At 41.6% G+C, this 24,233-nt stretch overlaps 1 protein-coding gene and 1 long non-coding RNA gene across 11 annotated transcripts in view; one reads left to right on the top strand and one right to left on the bottom strand.

Moving 5' to 3' along the window:
- Positions 1 to 19,364, bottom strand: part of LOC140736158 (nuclear receptor coactivator 3-like) — a 218,645-nt gene extending 199,281 nt beyond the window's left edge. For 5 of the 10 annotated variants that reach the window (XM_073062009.1, XM_073062023.1, XM_073062010.1 and 2 more), the window contains exon 1: positions 19,251 to 19,364. The gene's annotated coding sequence lies outside the window, so the exon portion shown is untranslated. Of the gene's footprint in view, positions 1 to 646; positions 753 to 1,755; positions 1,827 to 16,935; positions 17,034 to 18,538; positions 18,643 to 19,250 lie in introns of those variants that run through there. The other 5 variants (XM_073062014.1, XM_073062017.1, XM_073062015.1 and 2 more) reach the window with 3 other exon arrangements.
- On the top strand, positions 17,233 to 21,182 carry LOC140736161 (uncharacterized). The gene is made up of 4 exons (XR_012100898.1): positions 17,233 to 17,340; positions 17,715 to 17,797; positions 18,485 to 18,576; positions 20,960 to 21,182. It is a non-coding gene; the product is annotated as an uncharacterized lncRNA (long non-coding RNA).
- Positions 21,183 to 24,233: the final 3,051 nt, after the last annotated feature.

The following is a 24,233-nucleotide window of genomic DNA, read 5'->3' as shown; positions in this document are numbered from 1 at the left end:
TCTATTGCTATAGCAACCACACATTTCATCAACTCCAGTCCGCCTGTAAAAGACTCATAGTAGAGAAACACAGAACCGTTGTACAGCAACAAATTTAGTTATTATTTCAGATTCAGAAAATCATTATGGAAACTTTTTGCACTGGGAGCAGGATAACTGATATTAAAGGTTCATTTCAAAACAATAAGGATCAGGGCAGATGGAATGAGTGTCTAAAATCCATTCCCTTCCTTTCCCTATGCTCAATCTCAAACTAATTTTGTACCTTGAATTTCTCACGATACCGACATACCCCATGAGTGACCATTTGGTTCGTGTGAGCAGTCTGTCAGCCTCCACCGAGCAGCAACTTGAATTGACCATTCCACAAATACAATACATTGACTCAGATTTTTGCAGTAAGTATTGGCAGTATTCTGCAACCAGGTTTGGAATTGTTGTACACTTGTATGTGAATACAAAAGTCTTTAAGTTTCTGGTCACTGTTCAACGTTATCCCAACTGTACCTGGAATTAATGGTGGGGAAATCCTCCTGCAAAACTTGTGCCAAGCCAGATTAAAAATAGTAACAGCTTGCAATCTACTTAAATGTAAAGAAGTTACTACGGGAAAACAATAAATAAGATAATTTACATTTTGAATTACCGGTAAATTTTCTTCATTTGTCTTTAAAATATTAATTATTTTAAACATGATGCCGGAATCTGCAACTTTAAACAGTACACTGGCAAAACACTGCGTCCAGCAGAATCTGTGGAGGGAAAAGGTACAAATTCATGTCTTGGATGCAGGATGGCAATCCAAAACATTTAATAAGGTGCATGGCTTTTACAGTAGTCAAAAACTATTTTCCAATCACTTTTGTGGCCGGAGCGTAGTGCGCATGACACGACATACTTTCGCAATTCAATTCTGTTTTAAAGACCTCACCCCAAAGGATCTAGTGTCTGTTATTAAACAAGATTTAGTCAAATTTAATCACCATGTAAATAAATGGCAAGCATAGGCAGCTTGAGCACTGAGCCAAGAATATGCACAAGCCACCATTTCTGAGACTTTCACCATACTGTACAACTAAGTGGTGAAGATTTCACTTAGATGTTTAAAAAGATGTTTGTTCAGAAGATGTTCTGACAATCATCTTTATGGTATTACAGCATCAAGTGTAATTTAGCAATACAGCAAAATTCAAATATGGATAGATGTTGGTTTTAAAATTTTGAAAGGTGCATTAAAAATTTTGTAGTTAATATAAGGTCAATGAAGAACAAGATATTTGCCAAATTCTGGAAAAAATACAGTCCAAACTCAGAATAATGAGCCTCATTGCTGTGTAATTTTGATATACCACAAACATTACTGTTAGCCAGAAGTTAACTGGATAAATGTTAGCTTCATCTACAGTGTTTGGATGCCCCCCCCCCCCCAAAACAAGAGTTTGTACTGGATTTAAAAACAAAAATTAGCCAAGTAGACCGACTCAAATACCAGACATTTACCCAATTCCTTGGGGTAAGTAGCCCCAGTTAAAAATTTAGAATAACTAAAAGTAATCTGAACTGTTCACTCAAAAGCTATGGTTCCAAATTATTGGTATTAATATACTTATAAATACATGTGTAAAGTATTACAACAAAAAATTATTAAATTAACAAAATTGATGTGTAAATTGGGTGAGGTCACTTGACAGATCCTAAACACCAAGCATAACAGGAACTATTTTGTAAAGATTACAGTCATTTACATAAATATACCTCAGGAAGGGTACTGTTGTTTCACCTTGAAGAATCACTGTGTTTGAAAGAACAAATGCCATTTTAGTTTAGAAAATGTAAATGCAAAGCAATGCAAAAATTATTCTTTTAAAACTGAAATTCAAACAAAAATTTTAAATCTTTGTTTTCTTCTAGGGTAATTTCAACCTTACTGCTCAATGTGCTTCAAAGCCCTTTGAACATGAAAAAAAAACAACTTTTTTATACTAACAATGTCCCTTTGACAGGAATGCAGGCATTCACAACCTGCATTTGGTCAGCTATTCAAAAATCTACAAAAACTTGCAATCATTTATTGGATTCCATATATTAACATTTCACATTATCACTGTACATTTAACATTGATCGGACTACTTGTTTTTGCAGGCCTTCAGTATAATTAAGCATGCACAAGGCTGTGTGGCACAAAAGAAAATGGCACACATATTGAATTCATTAGTTGAATTGACAGTCCACTCCTGAAAAACCGCCATTTCTTCAGGTCTTTTTATCATGACAAGCTCGAGGACTCCTGCTTAAGCTTTTTGCTCCATCTGTTAATGAGACAACACAATGATCATTGTGAATTCCTGCTGGTAAGAGATTAGTAAAAGCTATTCAGCTTTCATTACAAGCTGATTAACCCTTCTATGGAGTAATGGGCAGGATAGAAATGTTAATATTTATACAATAGTTTATTATTAAACTACAGTTGCAAAATATTGGGGGTGGGGGCAGAGCAGGCAGGCGGTATTTCTTATTTTTTGTTATTATTATATTTTATGTGTAGTGGAAAGTGTATTGGCTGGCTGCAGCACAGCCTGGTTTCAAAATACCAATGCCTTTGAAAAGAAAATCTTTCAAAAAGGTAGTGGATTCGGCCCAATACATCACAGGTAAAGCCTGCCCAACCATTGAGCACATCTGCATGAAATACTGTTATAGCAGTGCAGCTTCCATCATCAAAGATCCTCACCAACCAAGTCAGACTTTTTTTCTCGCTGCTGCCATCAGGTAGAAGGTACAAGAGCCTCAGGACCTGTGACACCAGGTTCAAGAAAAGTTACTACCCCTCAGCCATCAGGCTCTTGAACAAAAGGAGGAAACTACTTTCACAAACCAGAAAATCTTCAGATGCTGGAAATCTGAGCAACACACACAAAATGCTGAAGGAACTCAGCAGGCCAGGCAGCAACTAGGAATAGAGTACAGTTGACCATTTGGGATGAAGCCCTTCAGCAGGACTGGAGAAAAAAAGCTGAGGAAGAGATCTGAAAGGTGGGGGGAGGGAAGAGAGAAACACAAGGTGATAGGTAAAACCTGAAGGGGGGGGGGGGCTTGTAGTTAAAAGCTGGGAATTTGATTGCTGAAAGAGAGAGAAGAAAAGGGAGGAGGAGCACCATGTTGCGTCTCACCGATGCACAGGAGGCCACAGCAGGAGCACCAGACACAGTATATGACCCCAACAGACTCACAGGTGAAGTGTTGCCTCACCTGGAAGCACTGAATGGTAGTAAGGGAAGAGGTGTAGGGGCAGGTGTATCACTTGTTCTGTTTCAAGGATAAGTGCTGGGGCGAGAGACAGATGGACAAGGGAGTTAAGTAGGGAGCAGAAAAGAGGTGAAATGGGGGGGGGAGAGAGAAGACAAACAGGCAGAAGCTCCCACTTGCTTCAAAACGGCAAAAATTATACCAGTGCCAAAGAAGAATAATGTGGTCTGCCTTAATGACTATCACCCGGTAGCACTCACATCAACAGTGATAAAATGCTTTGAGAGGTTGGTCATGACTAGACTGAACTCCTGCCTCAGCAAGGACCTGGACCCATTGCAATTTGTCTATCGCCACAATAGATCAACAGCAGACGCAATCTCAATGGCTCTCCAACCTAGACAACACAAACATCTACGTCAGGATGCTGTGCATTGACTATAGCTCAGCATTTAATACCATCATTCCTACAATCCTGGCACACCTCAGGAGTGTGTGCTTGGCCCACTGCTCTACTCTTGATATACACATGACTGTGTGGCTAGGCAGAGCTCAAATATCATCTACAAATTTGCTGACGATACAACCATTGTTGGTAGAATCTCAGGTGGTGACGAGAGGGCATACAGGAGTGAGATATGCCAGCTAGTGGAACGGTGCCGCAGCAACAACCTGGCACTCAACGTTGGTAAGATGAAAGATCTGACTGTGGACTTCAGGAAGGGTAAGACGAAGGAACACATACCAATCCTCATAGAGGGATCAGAAGTGGAGAGAGCGAGCAACTTCAAGTTCCTGGTGTCAAGATCTCCAAGGATTTAACCTGATCCCACCATATTGATGTAGTCATAAAGAAGGCAAGACAGCAGCTATACTATATTAAGAGTTTGAAGAGATTTGGCATAAAAACATAGAAAATAGGTGCAGGAGTAGGCCCTTCGAGCCTGCACCGCCATTCAGTATGATCATGGCTGATCATCCAACTCAGAACCCTGCACCTGCTTTATCACCATACCCCCTGATCCCTTTAGCCACAAGGGCCATATCACAAGGACATGTCAACAAATACACTCTAAAACTTCTATAGTTGTTCCATGGAGAACATTCTGACAAGCTGCACTGTCTGGTATGGAGGGACTACTGCATAGGACCAAAAGAAACTGCAGAAGGTTGTAAGTTTAGTCAACTCCATCCTGGGCACTAGCCTACAAAGTACCCAGGACATCTTCAGGAAGCAGTGTCTCAGAAAGGCAGCATCCATTATTAAGGACCTCCAGCACCCAGGGCATGCCCTTTTCTCACTGTTACCATCAGGTAGGAGATACAGAAGCCTGAAGGCACACACGCAGTGATTCAGGAACAGCTTCTTCACCTCTGCCATCCAATTCTTAAAGACATTGAATCTTTGGACACTACCTCACTTTTTAAAAAATATACAGTATTTCTGTTTTTGCATATTAAAAAATCTATTCAATATACATAAATGATTTACTTGTTTATTTATTATGTTTTATTTTATTTTTTTCTCTCTCTCTGCTAGATTATATACTGCATTTTAACTGCTGCTGCTAAGTTAACAAATTTCATGTCACATGCCAGTGATAATAAACCTGATTCTGAAAGATGTGCTTGGTAGTGAGATCTCATTGGAGATGGCAGAAATTCCAGAGAATTATGTGCTGGGCACAGAGGCTGGTGGGGTTGTAGGTGAGGACAAGAGGAACTACACTCACTTGCCCATTCATTGAGATGTTCCCACAACCAATTATCCCAACTTTAAGGACTTTTTATCTTGTTATTTCATGATCTCATTATTTTTTATTATTTATTTTTATTAGCATTTGCACAGTTTGTTGTCTCCTGGTTGATCTTTCATTGATTCTTTCAATGAACTGTTCTATCAGTTTGCTGAATAGGGCCACAAAAATATACATCTCAGGGTTGTATGTGGTGACATATATGTACATTTACTTTGAGTAGTTTGTCTTTTGCACATTGGTTGTTTGTCTGCCTTGTGTGTGCAGTTTTTCATTGATTCTATTGTGGCTTTTTTTTTGTATTTATTGTGAATGCTCACAAGAAAATGAATCTCTGGGTGACGTGTACTAAATTTACTTTGAACAGAGAAGCTTAACAACATGTTATACAGGCAATTTTGTAAAATTATGACTATGTTATCTTAATGATATTTGAAAATCGAATTTAAATTAATCTATAATCAAGTAGCAAGATAAAGGTACATTTCAGTCCAGAAAGAACAGCCAGCAAGATAACATTCAAAAGTTGTAAGAAAAAAAAATTATCACCTGGTGTGTGGAAGCCATCGCCAACATAAAATCCCAGGGCAGTGGGAAAGAGCAAAATTGGTAGAGGACATGGATAAAAAGACCTGCTGATGTTTTGAATTTTTGAGAGGCTCATTTTACAACCAACACAATTTGTTCATACCAGGGTTAAAATAACTGCTGGAAAAATCCTGCAAGTCCAACAGTATCGATGGAGGCAAATAAATAATTGACATTTTGGATCGAGACTCTACATCAGAACTGAGTGTAGAGGGAAAGCTTGTATAAAGAGACAATTCTTTCCTCCCGCAGAATTGCTTGACCAAAGTTCCTCTGGGAGTTTGCTTGTTTTTTCATTACAGATTCTAATATCTAAAATCTCTTACATTTTCAGAAGTTATTGATCACAAGCAATTTGTCACAGAAATTAATGTTTAAAAATACAGTACAAGTCAAAGGCATGGAAGAATAATGAATTTGACCAATTTGAGAAGTTGAAGAAAGTTTGGGGGGAGGGTGTGAAAGTAACTTTAAAGTTAACAAACATTCGCAAAATCCCAACTGGGCCACAAGTAACTCTGAAGTATAGAGACCTGCTGTTCTTATTGTACATCAGGTTAATGCTAGAAGCTTATTAAATTACATTTACAACTGCACCCTGAGAATTCGTAAATCAAGCAGATTCTCTTAACCCTACAGATAAAAGGTTTTACAGTATTATTTCTAACAAACCATCCTGAAATATTCGCAATAAGTAGGATGCTGCTGCTAATGGCCCAGGTTTCCAGTACTTACAAAAATATGTTCTCCAGCAGATGAAACTATCCCCAAACAGATGCATTAAAACTGCCTTTACAGCTTCCAAACAAACCTCACACTCCCATATACAAAAAAAATTACTATTCTCCATTACTATTAGTAACATTCAAATAAATTCCTTCCAAATTTTACAAATACATTAAACTGAAAGACAAAATAACACATGAATGTATAGCAATGCATTTCAAAATATTAATGTACTTCCCTAAAAATCCAGCATTGTAAGTTACATAAAATTGCTCAACACATTTTAACCTGAAAAGTTAGAATCAGCACTTCATTTGTAAAGAGAAAATAACACAATATTGGCAATTGGGACTCTACACAGAGCATGACTCACTATGCGCCACTTAATAAAATCTGTTTTTCTCCTAAAGTCTAATAGGTAACCAGACAATTCAGAAGATAGTACTTCAGAGATATGGAAAATGATTCAATCTTTACCTTAAGAATGGTTGTATCATCAGGTATTTGGTGAATCAGCCTTTCTTTTGAAGAAATCTGATCATCTTCAATGGAGTAATTTATCAGAATCATTATACATCCAGATACAGATGATATATTCCAAACAAAACACGTGTTCTGACATACCTGGTCCTTTCAAAAGCTCTGCTCCAGTGAACTTTCGCCAACAGATTCAATGTTCAAATAATGAAGGACATGGAGACTGAATTGCTGAACCACCTGTTAGTCCCAGAACACAAATCTGGGCTTACACATTAAAGAGCAATTTAAAACATGATAAATCTTAAACTGCCAACATCCAGTATCTTTAGCCCTGATAGTTTTCACAAGTAATGCATCTGCACCAGATTTAATTTTTATATTCAGATTTCTTCATTACTCCCAACCCCATCTTTTTCTTGCTTCAATTTATTTTGCTTTCATTCTACACAATATTTTACCTTGATTTACCTCTAAATTAGAATATTTCAAATCAAAATGCCCATCTGATTAGTTCAAGAGAAATGTGTTATTTTCTCTATCAGTTCACATTAGCAAAGACATCCCCTCCACAATTTCCATCAGCACACCCCACAGGGATGTGTGCTTAGCCTCCTGCTCTATTCACTTTACACTTATGACAGTGTGGTGAAGTACATATATTCAAGTTTGCTGATGACACCACTTTCGTGGGCTATATCAAAGGCGGTAATGAATCAGTATACAGGAGGGAGACCGAAAATTTGGCCAAGTTGTGTCAAAACAACATCTCACTCAATGTCAATAAGACCAAGGAACTCATGTAGACTTCAGGAGAGGGTCAGTAACTTTAAATTCCTGGGTGTCACTATCTCTGATGACCTATCCTGGACCTACATTATAAAGATAATTACAAAAAAGCACGACAGCTTCCTCTACTTCCTCAGGAGTCTGCAGAGATTCAGCATGTTATCAAAAACCTTGGCAAACTTCTATATGTGTGTCATGCTTTCTTGTAATTATCTTTATAATGTGGATCCAGGATAGGTCATCAGAGATAGTGACACCCAGGAATTTAAAGTTACTGACCCTCTCCAGAAGTCTACATCAGTTCCTTGGTCACTGGCTTCATGACTGCCTGGTATGAGAACATCAAAGCCATTGAGTGGAAAATCCTACAAAAGGAAGTGGATTTGGCCCAGTACATCATTGGTAAAACCCTCCCAACCATTGAGCACATCTATAGGAAACGTTGCAATAGAAAAGCAGCATCCATCATCAAAGATCTTCACCACCCAGGCCATGCTCTTTTCTCACTGCTGCCATCAGGTAGAAGGTACAAGTGCTTCAAGACTCCCACAACCAGGTTCAAGAATAGTTACTACCGCTCAACAACCAGGCTCTTGAACATTCTACTTCTGGTGTTCCACAACCAATGGTCTCACTTCCAAGGACTTTATCTTGTTATTTCATGCTCATTATTTATATTTGCACTTGCAGTTTGTTGTCCATCCATCCTCTTTTCAGTTACTGTTCCTCAGATTTGCTAATTATGCCCGCAGAAAAAGAATCTCAGGATTGTATGTGGTGACATCTATATGCTCAATAATAAATTTTACTTTTAACTTTGAGCATGACCCATACAATATTTCCAACCAACTTTGCATTTCACAGCCTTTTACTTCCTTTTTCCCTCATCAACCCATCAGCTGGATGACCCCTTATGCAGCTCATCCACAGGGCAATTCTACTGCTCCATATCAGTGGTATCCAGTCTATCTGTCCCTCACTCTTTCTGCAACTTAAAGTTACTTTTTTTTTTAAAAACTTTCCAGTTCTGGCAAAGTCTTCAACATGAAATATAACTTTCTCTTTCCACTGATGCTCCTCTGTGGGGAGGGAGGGGGGGCTTCTGACACGTTGCTTTCATAGATGAAACTGTTTTTCTATCCAAACTCAACTTAAAAGCTTTACAAAGAACATACGAAATACAAAACCAAAATACCAGAACCTCCCAGTAAATTAAAGAAACTAAACGTGAATCTCTCAGAAGTTAGTTACAATGGAAGGCCCAATTATAGTTCAAAATGTGATGCACCATAAGCAATTGATCATGACCATACTATTCTTCAATTCCAGTCATCTTGCAGCATTATCAACGCAAAATATGACATCAAGCAGTAAAAATGTAGATTGTTCTAGCTACCAAGGAAGACTGTAATAAACAAGTATCTATGATAGAAAGATCAAGTTAAGAGCTTCTGTGCTTGGCAGATAAACTTTTTGGAAAAACAGGGAGTAGGATATAGGGAGACTTAAGAGTTGATCATGGGGAAAAATATAGAAAGGTTGGAACACAAACAAGAGACAATCTGAAATGCTGGAAATCCAAAAAAAGCTGGAAGAACTCAGCAGGCCAGGCAGCATCAATGGGGAAAAAAATGGGTACAGTACAGTCGACTTTTCAGGCAAAGACCCTTCAGCAAGACTGGAGAGAAAAAGAATGAGGAATCAGAGCTAGAAGGTGGGGAAGAGGAACAAGAAACGCAAGGTGATAGATGAAAAGAGGAGTGGGGAAGAGCTGGTGGTGGGACCTGAGGGGCAAGGAATTGTGGAGTGGTAGTGGGGAAAAGGGAGATGGGGATTTCAGCAGCAGCACGTGAAGCCCCGGCCTGAAAATGCTGTTGGTCAAGGCAGAGTCGGCAGCAGGGGTACCCCCACGACCGCTCCGCAATCCCGCACCTTCCTCCACGACCGCTCCGCAATCCCGCACCTTCCTCCACGACCCCTCCGCAATCCCGCACCTTCCTCCACGACCGCTCCGCAATCCCGCACCTTCCTCCACGACCCCTCCGCAATCCCGCACCTTCCTCCACGACCGCTCCGCAATCCCGCACCTTCCTCCACGATCACTCTGCAATCCTGTGCCTTCACCCACCACCAATACGCAATCCCGTGCCCCTCAAGTCTTACCGCCAGCTCTTGGGCCATCAAACACGGCAACCCCCTCCTCTCCTCCAACACCACCAACCCCCTTCCGCCCTCTGGTCACAGCTCTCATCACCCACCAATTCCAGCTCTGGCCAACAGCACCTCCAGGCACGGTCTTCATGTGTTGCTGCCAGAACCCCCATCTCCCCTTCCCCCACCACCACTCCGCAGTCCCTTATCTCCCAGGTCCCATTGCCAGATCTTGGGCCCTCAGGGACCATCCGTCACTCAACCACCTTCCCTGACCACCCCAACCCTCCCCCTCCACTGACGCTACCAAACCCCATTCCCCACCCACCTCTGATCCCAGCTCCCATCCATGTCTTCACCATCCTCTCTGAGACAGAACATTTAAACCTCAGTAAAGGCCTCACCTTTGTCCCTATATGCCCACACCTCTGAGTTCTGCAGCCACAACATAGAGCTCTTCCATCACCTCCGGTTCTGCATCTACTTCTTCACTGTCCTCTCCTGTCTTCAATTCTCCTCCTCTTCCTGGACAACCCACCCTGGTCTTCTGCTCTGGATCTATTCATTGCCAACTGCCAACGAGACAGCAACTGTCTCAACTTCACCATCCTCTTTCCAACTCCAACCTCACTCGTTCCAAATGCACTGCTCTCCACTCACTCCACACCAATCCTAACCTCAGTACAGATAAGCGGGGTGCTATAGTGGTCTGGTGGACTGACCTCAACCTTGCTGAGGCCCAGCAACAACTGTCAGGCACCTCCACTTATTTACCTGTTGAACAGGATCCCACCATGGCGCACTAGGCTATTGTCTCCCACACCATCATCAATCTTATTAGCTCTGGGGATCTCCCATCCACTGCCACCAGCCTCATCGTTCCCTCACCCCGCACATCCTGTTCCTACCTCCTACCGAAGATCCACAAACCAGCCTGTCCAGGTAGACCCATTGTTTCAGCTTGTTCCTATCCTACTGAATTCATATCAGCATACCTCGACTGTTTTATCACTCCTGGTTCAGTCCTTTCGTACCTATATCCATGTACTTCACATGTTCTTGATCTTATCAATGATTTCAAGTTCCCTGGCCTGGGCATCTTATTTTCACCATGGATGTCCAACCCCTATACACCTCCATCCCCCACCAGAAAGGCCTCAAAGCTCCCTATTTCTTTCTGGATGCCAGACCCAACCATTTCCCCTCTAGCAACACTCCTCCATCCAGCAAAACATGTCCTCACTTCAATAATTTCCCCTTTGGCTCCTCCCACTCCCTTCAAACAAAAGGTATAGCTATGAGTACTCGCATGGGTCCCAGCTCTGCCTGTCTTTTTGTCGGTTATGGACAACAGTCTACATTCCAAACATACAATAGTGTCACTCCCCCACTTTTCATACGCTACACTGATGACTAATATTGGTGCTGCTTCCTGCACCCATGGAAGCTCATCAAAATCATCAACTTTGCCTCCAACTTCCATCCTGCCCTCAAATTTACCTGGTCCATTTCTGACACCACCCTCCCTTTTCTCGATCTGTCTATTTCTGGAGACAGCTTATACAGTTATGTCTATTATAAACTCCCTTGACTCTCACAGCTACCTGGACTATACCTTGCTCCACTCTGTTACTTATAAAAATGCCATCCCCTTCTTTCAATTCCTCCATCTCCACCCATCTGCTCTCAGGATGAGGTTTCTCATTTCAGAACAAAGAAGATGTCCTCCTTCTTTAAAGAAAGGGGCTTCCCTTCCTCCACCATCAACACTGCCCTCAACTGCATCTCTTCCATTTCGTGTCTACACTCATCCCATCCTACCACCACCCCACCAGGGATAGGATTCCTCTTGTGCTCAGCTACCACCACACCAGCCTCCACATCCAGCACATACTTCTCTGTAATTTTGGCCATCTCCAATGGGACTCCACCACCAAACATGCCTCCCCCCCACCCCCCGACTTTCTGCTTTGCACCATGCAACTCCTTTGTCCATTCATTTCTCCCCACTGATCTCTCTCCTGGCACTTATCCTTGCAAGCGAAACAAGTGCTATACCTGCCCCTGCACCTCCTCCCTCACTACCATTCAGGGCCCCAAACAGCACTTCCAAGTGAGGCAACACTTCATCTGAGTATGTTGGGGAAATCTATTGTATCTGATGCTCCCAGTGTGGCCTCTTATATATTGGTGAGACCCGACGTAGATTGGGAGACCACTTCGCCAAGCACCTATACTCCGTCCACCAGAAAAAGCGGGATCTCCCAGTGGCCACCCATGTTAATCCCACTTCCCATTCCCATATGTCCATCCATGACCACACTCCACTTAAAGGAGCAACACCTTATGTTCCACCTAGGTAGGCTCCAACCAGATGGCACAAACATCGATTTCTCGAACTTCTGGTAATGTCCCCCCACCCCTTCTCTATTCCCCATCCCCTTTTCCCTCTCTCACCACATCTCCTTGCTTGCCCATCACTTCCCTCTGGTGCTCCTCACCGTTTATCTTTCTTTCATGGCCTTCTGTCCTCTCCTATCAGACTCCCCATTCTCCAGTCCTGTATCTCTTTCACCAATCAGCTTCCTAGCTCTTTACTTCACCCCTCTCTCCCTCCCAGTTTCACCTATCACCTTGTGTTTCTTCCACTCCTCCTCCACCACCTTCTAACCCAGACTCCTCATAATTTTTTCTTCCAGCCCTGCTGAACGGTCTAGACCCAAAACATTAAGTGTACTCTTTGCCATAGATGCAGCCTGGCCTGCTGAGTTCCTCCAGCATTTTGTGTGTGTTGCTTATAAAAGTTGGAAGCAAACTTTTAGAGGAAAAATGAAGGAAAATCCTATGCATGATCTCAATGCAGCGTATCCATGATATGAAATGTAATAGGCTTCCAATATGCAGCTTGTACATAACCTTAGAAAGTTACTGCACGAAGAAAGGAACATTAGAAAAGAACGTTCATTGCGTTTTATCAAAGAATCCAGAACAATATTTCTTTTTAGTTCCATTTAGCAGCTTGATTCAATTCTAGTGTTTCTTTGCACTACACAGAGAGCACCATCATGCCAACAACCCATTCCAAGGCAGCTTTATTTATCATTCAGATGTATCAGAAGATGGATGCATCACTACAGAACTTTTGTTATTCAGATATTATGACTTCAGAATTAAGTAGTAGTTTTGGTCAGTAGTAGTTGTGGACAACAAATAGAACATAAAATCACTTTCTGGAAACACCAATACTACAGCATTTGAGCAGGACTGAAGAAAGCCATTCAGAAAAAAACAACAAACTGCTAGCAAGGCTCCAAAGTCATGCACAGGGTTTTCCTGTACTAAATGTTTTGTACAGATTGGATACATGTTACCAGGAAATGAAACAAACTATTTCTGGGGCCCATCATCAAGCACCACTTACATCCAAACCAACCACAAAATATTAAATACATTCATTAGGTGGAGGGAGCTAGAGTAAAGAGGGGAGAGAAGATTAAAGTTTCCTGTATGAAATGTTCCTTTGAATAGAAAAATTTGTCCCTGCCATATTGTAAATAGTTTCTCCAAAATGAGACCTTTTTTTTGAACTTCAAGTTCTCATTTTGTTCCTTTTCAAAAAAAAATGTTCAAAGAATACAGAACAATAATCATGAGCCTAATAGGGGACTGATAATCAGCAGAAAGGAATTAAATTGCTTTCAGCCATTTGGCTAATAGCAGCTTAAATCATTTAGTAGTTTCTGCTGCAGAGGATACCCTCTTGTATTTTTTTTAAATAGGCATCAGTCCCATCACACATGTGAAACCCCAATTTTGCTGAACCGGCACGTTTACGCAATTTTCTTTACACTGTCAACTATTTACACAGCTAAGTAGATTAAATATTTGTTCAACAAGCCCTACAATGACCTATGGAAGCTCGAACATTGACAAAATAACTACATATCCAACATCAGCGTGCAGCTCATTGTCTGATCTAAAGCGAGATAACCAAGTCTATAATCTGCATTTTCTGGATCTTTGTCTACAAAGTAAGATTCAATTCTTTTGCAGCACAGTATTTAGTCTTAGTTGATGTTTCACTGTCTACAAGAGGCCCGACTACGTACAAAAAAAATTAAAACAATTTTACCTTCTTCACTGACTGACATGTTTGAACACATCACTCCAAAAATATATGCATAATTCACATTAATTTTTTGAACCTCAATAGCTTAAGCTCAGCATGTAACATGATCTCCCAAATTCGTAAGCATTGTTTATTTTGGAAATAAGTTATCAAGAAAACTAAGTTTTTGCTACATATGAAGTCATGAAACTAAATTAGCTACAGCCCGAGGATGCATCCCTTTGATCAGGAAAATGAATGGAAAGAAAATATACAAAACTCAAGTATATGATTTACTCCCTCAGTACATTCAATTTCAATCTAAAGTTAACCGATAAGCAGATACATTGAAGTTGTTTGATTCTGGGTTGAAAATTCTAAGAGTCTATGAAAAATCAGATTTTGAACTGGAGATTAGAATTAATATTGATGTAAGCATATCCTAAACATGCTATATACCATCTTAGAAAAATACACAACTGCGTATGTTTTTCACTACATTTGCATTTAACAAAAGCTCCAACAGAAATTAGAAACATAGAAAACCTACAGCACAATATAGGCCCTTCGGCCCACAAAGCTGTCCCAAACATGTCCCTACCTTAGAAATTAACTAGGGTTATCCATAGCCCTCTATTTTTCTGAGCATGTACCTATCCAGAAGTCTCCTAAAAGACCCTATCTCCACCACTGTACTGGCAGCCCATTCCACACACTCACGACTCTCTGCATAAAAATCTTACCCCCGACATCTTCTCTGTACCTACTTCCAAGTACCTTAAAATAGTGCCCTCTCGTGCTAGCCATTTTGGCCCTGGGAAAAAGCCTCTGACTATCCACACGATCATTGCCTCTCATCATCTTGTACACCTCTATCAGGTCATCTCTCATCCTCCGTCGCTCCAAGGAAAAAAGGCCAAGTTCACTCACTCTATTCTCATAAGGCTTGCTCCCCAATCCAGGCAACATCTTTGTATGTCTCTTCTGCACCCTTTCTATGGTTTCCACATTTTTTCCTGTACTGAGGCAACCAGAACTGAGCACAGTACTCCAAGTGGGGTCTGACTGGGGTCCTATAGAGCTGTAACATTACCTTTCAATTTGAATAGAGAAGGAAAAAGCATCTCTTTAAAAAATGATTGCAAGCTAGCTATTAGAATCTTGAATAAGTTACTTGCAGAGATTATGAAATTAGATTCATTAAAAACTTAAAAGAATCAGGTATATATCTGAAAAGAAAACATTAGATATGGTAAAAGAATTGGGTGGCTCCATCAAAACTACCAGCAACAGAAAATGGGTTGAAAAGCTTCATTGTACGAATTCTGTAATTCTAAAGAGTTTTCAACCAACAGCCTTTGTTTCAAATAACTATGAAGTTTATTATCATTTTCTTAATAAGACCACATAAATAATGTATAGGTGCTCAAATTACCTACTATGTAAAACCAGAGTAATGTTTTGAGTACATTTTAAATCTTGTGTGAACATTGCACCAAATTCAAATTCCCAGCAAATATGTAAGCAGATTGAAAAAGCATGCATCACGTCCTTTCAAAGTGTCACAAGTATCAGGGCAAACAAACGTTGAAAACTATTACTGTACATAAAATGTGATTAAACATTTGTGCAAAACAGACCAGAAAAATATATTTGCCGTGTATGCACATTATATGGTTCAGATGAATTGCCCAGTAAAATAAATTTCTTTCTGTATCTGCTATAACACCAAAGAAACTGCTAAACTCGTGCATAATCTGTTATACTAAGACAACCATTTCACAGGCTGGTGATAAGTTTAAATGGCAGGAACACTGCACATGTGTGAAGCAACCTGAATACAGAGACATGAGAAAGTAGTTTACAAAATGGGGCTGAGGAGAGAATTAATATTTACCAAATGCTTAACACTGGAATAAATATAATGATATCATAACTAAATACTACAACAGCCTAACAAATTAAACCCCGGATCCATTTCTTTGGTTAAATGCTAATGTTTCTAAAGGTCAAAATACATATTTTTGGCATAGCAAGAAATGCATGAAAACTAAAACTAACATTCAAATCACATGATAACCATTAACTTTTACTAACTCTGCTTTGAGCCAAGATAAAAATAATAAAAAATATTCTAAAGGCACATATGTCATCAATGCTGTATTGTTAATTAAAAGTACCCCTTGATTTTCCAATTGACATCAGGAAACAAGCCCACAAGATGTCAATATTCACTATGTGAACATCCTATCCTATATCAAGATAGGACAATCCTTTCCCTATATCTGAAAGAAAATGGAAATACAGTAATCATCAATAATACTTCTCCAGCATCCAGGTGGCTGCAGATATTGTAACTGTGCTAGTTTTCCATAACCACCTGATTGTAAATGCAGTCAAATTTAATACTTTGTGAGGTCACCTAATGCTGTTGCTATAACAACATCCTTTACTGTTACAGCCCGATATAACAATTGTGTGCAGGCAGTCAGTGGTTCTACTGAACAGGAAAATCTAGCATCCACCTACTTAACTTGCACACAAATAACTGCCAGCTGTCTGAAGTAAAGCACAATGCTAAACCAGTCCTGGATGAACTCCCGCAAAAATGTTAGCAGTCACCATTAAAACACACTCACAACCCACTTGCAGTCTCATCACAGCAATAAGAACAAAAATTCAAATAAAGCCATTTTATAGTTTTATCCTGACATTTTAATAAATTCACCAATGCCTCAAAACATGGAAATAAAGTTATGTGTTCCCCTTCAGACGTTAAAATAATGTAACAGCATGACATTTTTCAGCTTTGGAAAGTCAGAATGTGTCCTGTGGAAAGGGAGGCAACTGGTTCCAATTAACGTCAGGCATGTATTGCAACACAAGTTTTGGTACTTATTGGCATGCAGATTTCACAAGCATTCACAACAAGTCTATAAGAGTACTCATCTGCAACTAAATCTGCAGTTTTCTGTACATGTCTCCTCACTTCATAATATTAAAGGAACAAAGGAAATTGTATTAGGTTCAATTAATGTCATAATGATATATAGTCATTCAAATACATTCCCGAGAGTAAAATAATTAAGTACCTTTTTAAAACAGCTGGTCAAACCTGGTCAGTATTTTAACCAGAACATTGTACAAATAAACACTGTACACTCCAGAAATATACAGCTTAGAAAACTACCTACAGGCTGTTCTAACAGGCCTGCCAATAGCAGCATCTAAACAAGATGTAGATGTCATAGCCACCAGTACTTTAGCAGCTGTCGATCAACAGGGTCTCAATAGACAACCAATGATAACGGCTTACAAATGCCATCAGCGAGTAAGCCAATAGTATAAGTCCCTCAACCCACTGTGACCAGACTCACAAGAGCCTATCCTACTGCCGTCTGCAAATCCACAATTAGAAGCAAGCCATCAAGGAGATGTCACGTTGAATTATCCTGCTCAACAAACAATGCTGTGCTTTCCTAATGCTCAAAATGCAGGTATTATCAGCAGTTTTATTTTTTTGAATACGAACTAAATCAACATCTGCCAGGAACTACAACTTAATCCATCCAATGTTATTATCAGAACTTTATTTAAAAATTACAAAAAGCATAAATGGGATAGTTAAGCTTCAAGACTTTGGTAACATTTCACTCAAAATTAACATAAACTTCAGGTAATGCAAAATGTTTCTTCTGTTAGCAGAGACATTTCATAATTACTTCAATTTGTTGCAACATGTTAATATTCTAAACATACGAAATAATGGGGGTAATTCGTAGCGATTACAAAATGCAATTTTTGTGGACACTTCAGCCCTGACTGTAAATATTCTTCTTCTAAATACTTACATCTTAATTCCTTAACATAGGTAACTCAAGATCATTGATTCTTTCATTGCAAGGAAACAGAAGGACCATCCTCGTACACAGAGAAATATAGAAATACCAAACAGTAAGCAAAACAAAACTCTTATTTGTCAAACTCTACTTTGACAAATAAGAGTTTAGTAAAAACAGAAATTATATTTTTGACTCCATTCATTAAACTACATGTGTGTGCACCACATCTGACTTCCTGTTTCTGCAATGGATACATGGTCACTTGCATTTAGGAACACATGAAGTTCAATTCCTGGTCTGTTCCAGGAAGAGCAGCCTCAGTCAGGGCAGAATTGGATTGCTTGTGGCATTTCAGTGTCAAAATACAGTGATCAAAAACATGATGCAATCTAACAGATTTATACAACAATCTGGGGCAAATGTAGACAAGATTGCGCTCTGAGACCAACATCGTCCTTATTTCTTCATAATAAATGCCCCTGTTGAAGTATAGTCATATCATGATTTCTTTCTTGGCTATTAAAAGCTTCACCAGAAACACTTTCTGAGTACATCTAGCTGATTAGTGCTGATATTTTAAATCTCTATGCATTTTTTAAACAATTTGTACCTACCAGCTCATCTAGGTCTACCCAAAAAGGGCTGCGATCTCCCAACGTCTCTACCTATCGCAACATGGCAATTTCCATGCTTTGTGCAGCCCAAAGCACATCTTAATTCTCGTGTTAGTTTAACGTGAGGATAAAATATAATCTTTGTTTAACGCTTTTGTCTGCATGGTTCCCTTTTTCCTCCCTAGCTGTCATAAACGCGAGTCATTTTGGGTACGATCGCACGAGTCTTACTGCCTTACCGTCTTCACGACTGCAGACAAGCAAAATAACCTAGGAGGTATTATGCGCTTTTTTTTTTGGTTGTTATTGCAGTTTCAATGCAACGTAGAAGCAGCATTTAAAATTCACACTGAAACTGTAATTAAAATCCCTCCCAAACCCCGTCTTTGCCCAAAGCAACGTGACGGGGGGAAATGCTATGGCGACCAGTTGATGGCCACCAATGAGAAGGCGAGCAGAGACGGGCAGGCAAGGGTGAAGAAGCCAATGGGCGAGGACAGGGGGTGGGCTCACACTCCCAAGTTCAGTCTCAGTAATTAAGTTGTCCCGAACCAAGATCCTTTTTGGTTGAAATTTTAATTTAAGATAGAACGATTCCATTTCCTCACCCCTCTCTCCCCACAAGGGGGTAAAAAAAAAGACGCCGGTCTCGGCCGGATCAGCGACCTTCATCAAGGGGCGAGGGGGGGTGGCAGGCCCATTGCCCTCGGCCAGCCCCTTGGTAACAGGTTAGCGTGTAGGGAGGGGGCCACGCAGACCGGGAGAAGGGTGGAGGGAAGGGTGAAACAGAGACAGACGCGGGCCGGGCGGGGTGAGGGGATGGAGGGGCGGGAAAGAAGCAGCAACAGCAGCTCCTCCACAAAGAGCAAGATCTGAGGGACGGGGGGAGGGTCGAGATTCCCGACGCTCGCGCCACCCCACCCCGGCCACGCGGCCTTGGCGCCAACTTACCGGCACGGACTGTTAATCGAAGAAACCTTCCAATATCCTGACCTTCGTTTGCCGAAAAAAGCCGAGCCAAAGCGCCGCCATGTTGCTCCTTGTTTATTTAAATTTTGAACACTCCCACGGAGGGCAGGCACAGTGCGCATGCTCGGGGGACTCCACTCGCGATGCCGGCTGGACATTGTAGTCCAGAGGGAAAGAAGGCGTGGAGGGGAAAGGGAGTAGGGTGGGGGTAGGGGAAAAGGGGGTGAGAGGAAAGGGAGTAGGGTGGGGGGTAGGGGAAAAGGGGGTGAGGGAGGGGAAAAGGGGTAGGGGTGGGGGAGGATGGGGTAAAGGGGTGGGGGGAGGGGGTTAGGGGTGGGGTGGGGGAGGGATGGGATAAGGGGTAGTGGTGGGGAAGGGGTGGGAGGAGAGGGAAGAGGGTGGGGGAATGGGTGGGTGGGGGAGGAAGGGGATGGGGTAAAGGGGTGGGGGGAGGGATGGGATAAGGGGGTAGTGGTGGGAGGAGAGGGAAGAGGGTGGGGGAATGGGTGGATGGGGGAGGGGAAAGGGGGTGGAATGGAAGTGGGTGGTGAGTGTGCTGAAATGAGGTGGGTGGCTGGAATGGGGGAACGGGAAAAGTGGAGGAGGATGCTAGCATGGGGTGGGAGGGTGATGGGGAAGGTGAAGTGGGTGGTGAGTGCGCTGAAATGATGTGGGTGGCTGGAATGGGGGAGCCGGAAAAGTGGAGGAGGTGAAGGGGAGAAGGCTGAAATGGGAGGGGAAGGGGTGGGAGGGTGATAGGGGAAGGGGGTGGTGAGTGCGCTGAAATGAGGTGGGTGGCTGGAATGGGGGAGCAGGGAAAGTGGGGGAGGATGCTAGCATGGGGTGAAGGGGAGAAGGCTGGAATGGGAGGGAGTGAGTGGAAGGCAGAGGGAGGGATGGAGTGAATGGGGCAGAGAGTGAGGGTGAGAGGTGGAGGGAGGGTGTGCGAGGGAGAAAGGCAGAGGGAGGGAGTGGGGCGAAGGTAGGGTGTGAGTGAGTAGGAAGTGGAAAGAGAAAAGGAGGTAGTGAATGGGAGGTGGGGAGAGAGGAAGGAGGTTGAGAGGGGAGGCAGTAGGAGATCGAGAGAGGGGAAGGGAGGGATAGTGAGTTGGAGGTAGAGAGGGAGGGAGCAGGAGGTAGAGAAATGGGGGTAGGGAGGGAGCAGGATGTGGAGCAATGGGAGAGGATGAGAGATGAGAGAGATGGGGAGGCAATGGGAGGTTGAGAGAGGGCGAGTCAGTGAGAGGTGGGGAGACAGGGAGGAGGCACAGTGAGAGGGGGGAGCAAGAGTTAGGTGGGGAGAGTGTGTGGGAGGCAAAGAGGGGAATAAAATGGGAGGGAGGTGCTGAGAGGGGGAGCATGTGAGTGGGAAGCAGAAAGACTGGGAGACGGAGGAAGGAAGGCGGAGATCAAGGGGGTGAATGGGAGGTGGAGAGGGAGGGAATGATTCGGAAGAGGGTGGGTCTGAGTGAGGGTTTGAAAGGAAAATGAGGGAGTGAGAGGGAGAGAGAAAGAAAGACAAGGAGGAGGAGAAGAAGGGATGTACCATCTACATAAGCCCCAGTCTATGGGGCGGGGCTGGGCTAGGCTAGGCTAACAGTGGTTCATTTAAATTCAGTAAGTAGTGTCAGCAAAGGAATATCACAATAATAAGTTTTTTTTTGTTTTTTATTTGTTTTTATTTTATTTAGAGATACAGCACAATAACTGACCCTTCCAGTCCAACAATCCCATGCTGGCCAATTAACATACTAACTCATATGTCTTTGGAAGGTGGGAGGAAACTGGAGCACTTGGAGGACACCCATGTGGTCACAGGTAGAATGTACAAACTCCTTACAGATAGCAGTGGAATTGAACTTGGGTCGCTGGTCTTGTAATAGCATTACATACACTAATTGATGTGCGACGATGCCACCCTTGTTTATTCTCTTCAATGAATCCAAAATTTAATAAAAGTATTGTATTATAAATAATGAGTTTTGATTCAATGCAATAAGAGATTCATTACAGGTAAAATTCACCATATTTCACCTGTCTTTCAATGATCAATGGATTGTGAAATCTTATGTCATATGTTTCCACTATATCCCCTGCTTAGAACCAGTACATTTTTCAGCTAATACCTAAATGCAGAGAAGGCATTAGTCTGAATATCTCAAAATGTTTGGAGAATTGACAAAGAATTCTCAACATTCAAGATTGATTTCCTGTACACAAGTGCAAAGGAGACAATTATTATTCCTCTGGATTTGATGCAGCATAGAAAAAAACATCATGAGAAGAAGCATACAATAATAAAAAGAACACAATGAATACGTAAGATAACTTGTATACATAGGTCGATAAAGTGGCAGCAGGCACAGAAGTGCCTGAACAGTAAGGTGACTGAAGTGATAAAGTAGTAGTGGTTGGGGATGTGGTAGTGTGGGTTAGTCAGTGGAGCTCTTAATCAGCCTTACTTCTTAGGGAAAATAACTGTTTTTGAATCTGGTGATCCTGGTGTGGATGCTGCATAGCCTTCTCCCTAATGGGAGTGGTACAAACAGTCCATGAGCAGAGTGATTGTGATCCATCATGATATTACTGGCCCTTTTACAGCACTTTTCTGTATACAGTACAGAATATGTCCTTGATGGTGGGTGATGCGTTAGCCATTTTGACTACCCATTTTGGAGCCTTCTGTACCATGTAGCTTGTATGGATGCTTTCTACTGCTCATCTGTAGAATGATGTGAGTATAGGTGTGCATAGTCCAGCTCTCTTAAGCCTCCTCAAAACTTAGAGGTGTTGGTGAGCTTTCCTGATTGTGAAGAGTGTATTCTGGGACCATGAGAAGTCGTGTAAGATGTGCAGCCCCAGGAATTTGAAACTGCTTGCAGTTTTCAATGCTGTACCACCGATGCAAAGAAGGGTGAGAATTGGTGTGAGTTCTCCTGATGACAATACCCACCTCCTTTGTCTTGTTGGCTTGAGGAAGAGATTATTCGCCTGGCACCAGGCCTCAAGCTTTTTCATCTCCTCTCTGCGGGCTGTCTCGTCATTGTTGGTGATGAGCCTCACTGCTGTCCTGTCATCAGTGAGCTTGACAATGTGATTACTCAGGTGTTTGGTGGAGCAGTCATGTGTGAGCAGAGTGGAGAGCAATGGGCTCAGTACTCAGCTGTGAGAGGCACCTGTGTTGAGGATGATGGGGAGGGAGGAGCAATTGTGCATCCTGACTACCTGTCTGTTGGTTAGGAAGTCCAACACCCAGTTACTCAAAGTAGATTATTTCAACCAAGGAGGATAAGTTTGTTCACCAGGGTCTTTGGGACAATAGTATTAAACACCAAACTGAAATCCAGAAACAGCATTCTGATATGTGTCCTTGTTTTCTAGGTGTGTTGGGGCCAGGTGCATGACAGAGTCTATGGCATCTGTTGTGGAATGGTTCTATCAGCAAGTGAGTGCCCAAAGCACTTCATGATGATTAGCATCAGTGCCACCAGGCAGTAGTTCTTTAGTCCAGAAGATGTATAGTTCTTTGATACACGGATGACGGTTATTCAGGGATATGATACAGAGTCAACCTCTGTCTAAACGAGTAGAATCTGAAACAAGTAGGCTCTCTGTCAATGACCACCCTGTATTAATTTTAGTTATTCCTCTGATGTCATCATAGTTATATCAATTTATATACTCAATGGCCACCTTACACTGTATACCTGCGTTAATGCAAAATATTTAATCAGCCAATCACGTGTCTAAATTATTGACTAAATCCAGCCATTGAGCATTTGTTATCGTCATTTTTGAATGTTCCATAGCATATCTCTTTCACTACGCTTGTCCATGTATGTTTTCCATAGTTTCTCTGGCTACTCCAAGCCCATTGTCCCTTTCCTTGTCCTTCATGGTTCAGGAATGCAAACAAGGATATTTTTAGATTCAATCTCCTTTTCAAAGGAATGTTTCTATTGGCTATGCATGGATTTACAAATGTTAGACTGTAGGACCTATTTTAATTCTACGAAGATTGAGTTGAGTAACATTATATAATTAAATCATGAGGGCAAGATTAAATCCCACAGATGATTTGGATACTACATTGTTATATTAAAATGGCATTCTTATGTAAATACTGCAACATACCCCGTCCTTTTCATTATTGGAGTGGGGGGGGGGCGGAGTTTGCTACTCCCCTCACTTAAAGAAGTTTATCTTAAGACCTATGTTGTGTGGATTTACTTTTGCTTGCGTTAACAGATTTAATTTAACAGCGGTACTTTATCTTATGATAATATCCCATCGTGCATTTCAAAGCCTGTATGAAAAAAATTGCTTGTGTGTACGTGCAGCTCCTTGAAAAATGGGCATTGGTATTTAGAAGAATGTTGGCGGCTGTGTCCAGAACGGGGAGGGTACTTACATATCCATAGTACATCTAAGTGAGTGTGTAAATTGCAGGTACTATTGTCAGTACATTACTAGTAGGAAGGTCAATGACCTGAATTGCAGCACACACGCCCTCTGCTGCATTAACAGGATCCTAAAACACCGAGCTTATTTTTTCTCGACCTTTCACCCCGAGTTTTCCGTAGTCTTTTTGACAGACCTGTAGATTTTGCGGCAGGATTTAGGTCTCTAACTGCTTTCGAATCCGTCAGAATATACAGTGAATAGCTTAAACCCTACGATACTGCTGGAATAAAATCCACGGAAATTTGTACGTACTGCCAAAAATACGCAACTTTCCTCGATAATGCAATGCTATCTTGACATTCGTAGTTAGCTTGTTCATATGGACGAGTAAATACAGTTTTAAGGAACCGCAGACTTGTTCGGGGTTCGAAACTCCGGAGGAGAACACGCCAATTGGATTGTAAACGTGGATTACATTAACAACGGCCAAGTGAAATAATGTTTATGTCCTATTTGCTGTGTCTTGGTTATAAAAATATCTGTTTGTTGTCCTTTAAATTG

This window comes from Hemitrygon akajei, chromosome 11, assembly GCF_048418815.1.
Source record: "Hemitrygon akajei chromosome 11, sHemAka1.3, whole genome shotgun sequence".
NCBI lineage: Eukaryota > Metazoa > Chordata > Chondrichthyes > Myliobatiformes > Dasyatidae > Hemitrygon > Hemitrygon akajei.
The sequence above is the reverse complement of the archived record's forward strand: the minus strand, read 5'-3'. Positions and strand labels throughout refer to the sequence as shown.